Below are 7043 nucleotides of genomic sequence, written 5' to 3'. Positions count from 1 at the left end.
TACTGCTTCTCTATATTATTATATTGCCTAATTGTAGAGAGAGAGAGAGTGTGTGTGTGTTCTGTCAAGCTTATTTGCCTTTGGTAACAGTTGGTTTGAGAATCCAGTGTCAGATGTAACACACAAAATTAGATTTGAAGGGAACAAAAGTTAAACAGATATCTGATTTGATGTGAAGTACAATGTCTGTAACGCAACACAATTTCTACACTGCTTCTTGAATTTCCATGGCCAGAGTACTTGAATGTTAACATGTAAACCAAGAGAACTCCCTCTTAAATGGGGATAAGAGCCTTGGACACAACTAAAAAGATCTATGGAATACAAAAAAAGCCATGCAAGCACATTGTGCTTTCAACCAACTATGGTGCCACGTATAGAACTTTGCTTTTAAAGAAATCTAAGCCTCAATAAGTACTTCCATTATAGGTGTCTAGAGCAATAAAGCCTAAAATCAAAGAGCAAAATATGACCTTACTAGCATTCATCCAATAATTAAGAAAGAATATCACCATATTTTTTACATTCCAAAAAAATAAAAAGATTGGAATTTTGGTATTTACAAATGGAAAAATGATATAAAGAAGGTCAAACTTACTGTGAGTTAGAGCTGGATCTCTTTTGTACGAATGACACAATGACAGTTACATCGTCGAGCTTACCACCAGTATATCCCACATACCCTGCTGCATGGGCTGCATCTGCAAATGGAGTCCTTACACGTGCTGACCGCCCTACTTCTTGAGCTCTCATGGCCAAGTACTCTCCTGAGCCACAAAAACAGGCATCTTAGAAACCGCTGCAAAGTTGTTAATAATTAAGGCCTAAAATATCTTCAGGTTAGCTGAATCTTAGTTTCCACTAAAGAGATAATTTTGGATGGCCAATGGTCAAGGAGGGTGCTGCTTGACATCTATAAAATGAAATTTTTTATGTATTATGGTGTGATATTTTACACAAATCTTCAGATAGGCTCTACCATATATATCCCGAATCCCCATACACAATCCTATAAAGATTAATGGGGAAATTTGGATCCCAAAAACAAGTTCCAGAAAAAGTGATGTCTCACATATTTAAATAGGTACATGCTACTAGTAGGAATGATCAGAATATGCTTTTTAAAAAAATTGCAAGTAAATTTTTTTTTACCTTATAAATAACATAATTGACAAGACATTCCAACAATTTCCGAGTCTCAGGAGGATACAACTCCACAAAAATATGATCTGCAAGTGAAAAAGTAGTTTACTAATTTGAACCTCAGTCTACAACCATTCACCATTGACAAACCATAAGTCCTAGGTAATCTGATATAAGAACCATTAAAGACCCCTCACCCACTTCTGTGATGAAAAGTAGCATGAAATTAAGGGAGATAAATAATACACGTGAAAAAGAATATAAAAATTTGAATCTCTACACAAGTGAACGTTCCAGAAGACAAGTATTCAATCCATCTATGATACTCTAAAAGAATCAGTTCTAACAACGAAATAGCAAAAATATTCATAATATCAATATGCTTTTTTTTTTCTCCAATGCCATTTACAAGTACTGGCAGACCAACACCAATTAGTGGTTAACCATCACATAATCCAGCTAGCAGAGGATAAGCTGATGGCACTATTGTTTAATACAATTCATTGAACTCAATTATCTTTGCCAGAGCAGCTCACAATAATCTCCACCCAAGAAAAAAAATCTACAAATTTTCCTAAAACTTAGAGAAGGATCTAAACCAATACATGCAGTGTAAATACAAATTGGCCCGCTTTACAGAAAAGATGGACATAACTCACTGATTTTACAGACTATTAGTCTATTATACCTACTGCAGCCACTTATGTCGTATTTTAATGTCTTAGCATCATTCTCATTGCTCAATCACTGTGGCATTATAGCAAAGTAAAATTCACATGCTAAAAAAAAAACTACCTGCTTTACATAAAAAACATATCCTATGGCAGCAACAGTAAATGCGGGCTATACATTGCCTAACTCAGCATACAGTCCACTATGCAAATAGTTCATTGACCAACACAAAGACATAATTGCTTAAAGGTCCCTCAGAAAGATAGCAAACTTACCTGTAGACACAGAACTAGTAAAACAAATACATTGAGCACAAAATTTGTCAGCAGTCCAATGGTAGCATAAGAACCCGAGAGCAGCTCGATGACACGGCTTGCATTCTCTGAATGAATATTACTCTCAGCTATTAGTCCATCCGATTTAAGATTATCTAAAGCAACTCAGTCCAGAATTGAAGAAAGACAAAGCTTAGCACCGTAGATGCCGCTGACACGGCTATGTAGCGCACACCCATTACAAGCAACTCTATATTCAGCCTTTTCACCAGAACCCAACTCCAAAATTTTCATCAGAATGGCATTAGCATAACTCTCCCCATTTTATAATCACAATTTGGCAGTGAAGTAAACCAGTCAGGCACACACTTTAAGTTAGTTTGAAAACCCACCAAAAATTCACTACCATGCCAAACACTCCAAGATCAAATCCCAAAACCTGTCCCCAAATCCAAAACCAAAAAAATAAATTAAAAACAAATAAGCAAGTAACCAGGTGATACTTCATCGAAATAGAAAACTGTCTAAAAGGCTATGAATTTCTCATTTCTTCAATACCCAGAAACCAAAACGCGTAAAGATCAAAACTTTTACATTTCTTTCATTTTTCTTTTCCAGCTAGAATAAATTAAATGTGCAATAAAACAATTATAAATTCAAATCACCGATACATAAACCTCGAAACCCCATTAAATTTTTCGAATTTCAAATGCAAAAACATGAACTTTTGAGAAACCCCACAAGGAATTCAGCTAAAATTTAACAACCCCATCGATTGAAGAGCATAGAAAAAGTCAAAAACTTTATCTCTGAATCTCTGAAATTTTTTGATACAATTGTGGAGTAAATAAACGAAAATTTGAGAATGAATAAGCAAATGAACGGACCTGATTCGATTTTTTGCAATTTTCACCAGCATCGCTTTTTTGTGCGAGATATACTGAGAGAGAGAGAGACTCACGGTGGCGTTCGATGATTGCGAAGGGATCGAAAGAATCAAAACGACGCCGGTGGTTTGGAAGAGAGTGTCGGCGGAGATGGTGGTGGAGGTCGGCGGATATGGTGGTGGAGAAGATGAGGGAAGCTCGGGCTTCAGATCTGCTCTGATTGAGGGTGATGGGTTGAGCTCGGGCTTGATCAGATCAATGGAGGCTGGGTGTGATAGGAGAGGCAAGGGATGAAAAGGTTTTTAGTATTTATATAAATAATGAAGCCTCGTTTCTAAAATGCGGCTTTAGGGGCCATCTGAGGCCGCGTTTAATAAACGCGGCCACTTCCTACAACTAAAGCCGCGTTTTATACACGCGGCTACAGAAAAAACTTAAAGCCGCGTGTATAAAACGCGGCTTCAGGCAAGCTGGACCTCCATTTTTAAACACGGATAAAAAAAAAAAAAGAAAGAAATAGGCAGGTCCTTAGGCCGCGTTTTAAACGCGGCCTTAGACCCATTCTATGGCCCCGTTTTTAAAACGGGGCTTTAGTCCGTCTGGGGCCGCGTTTTTGCAAACGCGGCCCAAAAAAACGCGGCCTTAGGCCCCCGCGTTTTGTAGTGATACCTTAGTTGTAAAAACAAAACTTTATTTGTTTTTATACTTGATGAGAGAGGATTAGGCCAGTTATATTCATTTTGGTAGGGATTGGGACTTTTCATCATTGAGACTAGGGATTTTTAATAAATCAGTACAAAATAGAGTGTCCACAATCCACACTAGCCAAAAGAGTAATATCACTAACTACTTAAAAAATAAAAATTAAAAAAATTAAAAATATATAAAAAAAATAAAATAAAATAAAATAAAAAAGAAGAAGAAGAAGAAGAAGAAGAAGACGATACACGAGAAAGTTAATGAAAGAAGGTCATTGGGATTCTATTTTAATTGTTGTTGGTTGCGGAGAACTTCAAAGAAAGGGAGAAATGATATGAAAACAATGCAAGAGAGAAAAAATCCAAACATGAGAGAGAACTCATTGATGAGAAAAAGACAGCATCAACATCGGCAGCAATGACAACTCTACTATAACTAGAAAGTAGAAATGAGTTTGTGCTTGTTTGGATAGAAGCTTAGGTATAATAGGATTTGTTGGATCAAAATTACAATTTAATCCTTATAAAATTTTTAATTACACATTTTTCTTTTTTTAAAATTTAAATGTAGGTTTATATTTTTTTTTTAAATGATATTTAATTTTATGGGTTAAATGAGATCGTGTCAAAGAAGACTTTTTTTTTTTTTTTTTGAGAAGGTGTCAAAAAAGACTTTGACTCAAATAATTAATTACGATAATTCAAGTTGATTATGGGTTAAGAATGTCAACCTACAATTAATCAATTTCTTATTCAAAGCAAGACCATGAATGGCACGACCAGTGGCAACTGGCAAGGCCACAAAATTTGGCTTCGACATGATCACTAATGGCATTCTCTCTCTCTCCGAGACCCTAAGTTTGTCTCATCTTCTCAATTGGTTTGCAATAATTGGCTTTGTTTTTATTTTTTGTCCACGTTGTGCATGTCACATTACTAGAAAATTAGTTTATTAAACGATACACTAATATAAATAACTATTTGACACATGTATGAAGTTTAGGTATTAATGCTAAAAAAAAAAAAATTCAAGCGGTGTTAGTGCCACTATCCCTAAACTTGAGAGTTGTTTTAGGACATTCTTTCCAAAAAAAATTTTTCCTAAGAAACACACACACACACACACAAGAAGAGATAATGAGACTTTAGTGCAAAAGTACACTAGAAGCTAATTTTTTTATAAAAAAATTCCCAAAATCATTTAACAAATTATCGAAAAAAAGAAAAAAAGGTAGACCTGGACACAGAATCACGATTTCCAAACGCATCTCGGTCGAGAAAAGAAATGAGTTGTGATGTGGGGTAAAGTATTTGAAAAAATGGACAGTCAAACGTGGGGATAAGAGAGATTGTGAATAAAAAAAAAAAAAATAGTAGGGACATTTTAGTAAAAGAGCAGTTGTAACGGCTACTTGGTTGATTACCGTTGGATGGTACACGTGGAGAAAAACAGCACGCTCCCTTGCCCTGAGAAAAGTCTTCCCACAGTGGCATCACCTACAGCATTAGCACTGATCATTTTTTTGCTTTTCCCCTTGCTTTCCACTCTCTCACTGAAGACTGAAGAGTAGAGACTATGAACATCTTCAAGAAGAAAACCTCGCCCAAAGGTCCACTTTTTTCTCTATCTAACTATTTTAGCTTCAATTTTTTTTCTTTTTCTTTTTCTTTTGGGTGTGTTTGGTTCCCAAGAAATTGTTGCAAAAAGAAACGAAGTTCAAAAAAAAAAAAAAAAAAATCGAAATTTGGGTTTTTTAGGACAGGAAATTTCTAAGCTTTCTCGGCAAGATATTGACAATTTTCGGTTAAATTTTCATGTATAACGTTTTTTAAAAGTGGGTTTGTGTTCTGTTTCTAACAGATGCTCTGCGAACGAGCAAGAGAGAAATGGCTGTTGCCACAAGAGGTATGTATGTATGTAATGAACGTTTTTCTTTCCCTTTTACTAATTTTACTGAGAAAAATGAAATCTTTTTTTTCTTTTTCCATTCAATGCACAGAATCCATAAAGTCCATTCTTTGTATCTATCTTTATTATTATGCTGATTTTGGCAATGATAGTGCGTTTGGATTTAGCTTTTGCAGAAATTTTATTTGTTGATTTGCTCAAATTTTGTTAAAGTATAGTCGTACCCAGAAAAAATCCAGTTTTTAAAAGCTATACATAAGCAAATTTGCTAAACGGCTAAAAGAAAATCTGTTTCCAAACAGACATTTAGTTAGTTAGGGGGCTCAATTAGCATCTACTATTACCTAGGAATGAGCTATATCTCTAATTTTTCGCATCTATAATGGGTTACAGAGGTGAGAGGAAGTATGCTTTTTCTTTTCTTTTTTTGATCGGAGAAAGTATGATTTTTGATAGGGTTAAAATGGAGTAGCTAGTTGAATCTGATTAACTGAAGAGGATACATTAAGCCAACCCCAATTTAATTCAGATTAAAGTTTAGTTGAGTAAGTGCTCCATGCCCATAGTGCCAATTTGTAAAAGCTTAAATAGAACAGCTTCCATATACTAAGGAAAACTGTAACATGTAAAGTTCTATCTTACTGCAACCATTACTTGATGCTGCACCATTCTTTTGTGTAGGTATTGAACGGGAGATTTCGTCTCTTCAGATGGAGGTATGGATTTTTCATGGGTACTTTTTCCTTTTAAAAAATCTTCGCTTATATTTCTTTCTTTAATTGTTGTTCTGTGGAATGCAATTTCAGGAGAAGAAATTGGTGGCAGAAATCAAGAAAACAGCTAAAACTGGAAATGAGGCAAGTTTTTTGTTCCTGCTTTAATAATTTTCACATTTTCATATACCATAGAGTGTAAGCTGTTACCTTATGGTAAATTGACGGCTGAAACAGCTAGGATTTGTCAATCTAAATGTGACTGTTAGTGAATTGAACATTGTATCAATATGATACCTCTTTCTGAAGTGTTTTAAATGTATCCTTGATTATCGCTTTATGTTGAAGTAAAGGATCATAAAGACAAGGGTGCATGCATTAGATGAGCTTTTTTGTTCTGGTTTTGAGACATGAAAAAATTGCATGCTCTATAGGAGAGAACCTGAGAAAAAATGACATAACTAATGATAGAACAGAACTCTAAGGAATTCCTATATTATGAGTTATGACTGATTCCCACGCGGTTCATTGTAGGTCAATCTCATGTACATTAGGTGATAAAATGTTACAACCCCACTAGTAGATCCAACATATCTAAAAATTGTCACTCTTTGGTATCTTTAATGATTGNCCTTAGACCATTCTATGGCCCCGTTTTTAAAACGGGGCTTTAGTCCGTCTGGGGCCGCGTTTTTCAAACGCGGCCCAAAAAAACGCGGCCTTAGGCCCCCGCGTTTTGTAGTGAT

General features: G+C 35.3%; 2 long non-coding RNA genes across 3 annotated transcripts; one reads left to right on the top strand and one right to left on the bottom strand.

Moving 5' to 3' along the window:
• Positions 1 to 449: 449 nt before the first annotated feature.
• Positions 450 to 3283, bottom strand: LOC136063573 (uncharacterized). 2 transcript variants are annotated; one of them, XR_010625206.1, is made up of 4 exons: positions 2978 to 3283; positions 2091 to 2529; positions 1153 to 1229; positions 450 to 767 (listed from the first exon to the last, which is right to left on the bottom strand). It is a non-coding gene; the product is annotated as an uncharacterized LOC136063573 (long non-coding RNA). The 2 variants fall into 2 exon arrangements; XR_010625207.1 differs by lacking the exon at positions 1153 to 1229.
• A 1869-nt stretch (positions 3284 to 5152) lies between these two features.
• LOC136063572 (uncharacterized) lies at positions 5153 to 6499 on the top strand. The gene is made up of 4 exons (XR_010625205.1): positions 5153 to 5285; positions 5537 to 5581; positions 6266 to 6300; positions 6391 to 6499. It is a non-coding gene; the product is annotated as an uncharacterized LOC136063572 (long non-coding RNA).
• The last annotated feature ends 544 nt before the right edge of the window (positions 6500 to 7043 follow it).

This window comes from Quercus suber, unplaced genomic scaffold, assembly GCF_002906115.3.
Source record: "Quercus suber isolate HL8 unplaced genomic scaffold, Cork oak 2.0 scaffold_543, whole genome shotgun sequence".
NCBI lineage: Eukaryota > Viridiplantae > Streptophyta > Magnoliopsida > Fagales > Fagaceae > Quercus > Quercus suber.
The sequence above is the reverse complement of the archived record's forward strand: the minus strand, read 5'-3'. Positions and strand labels throughout refer to the sequence as shown.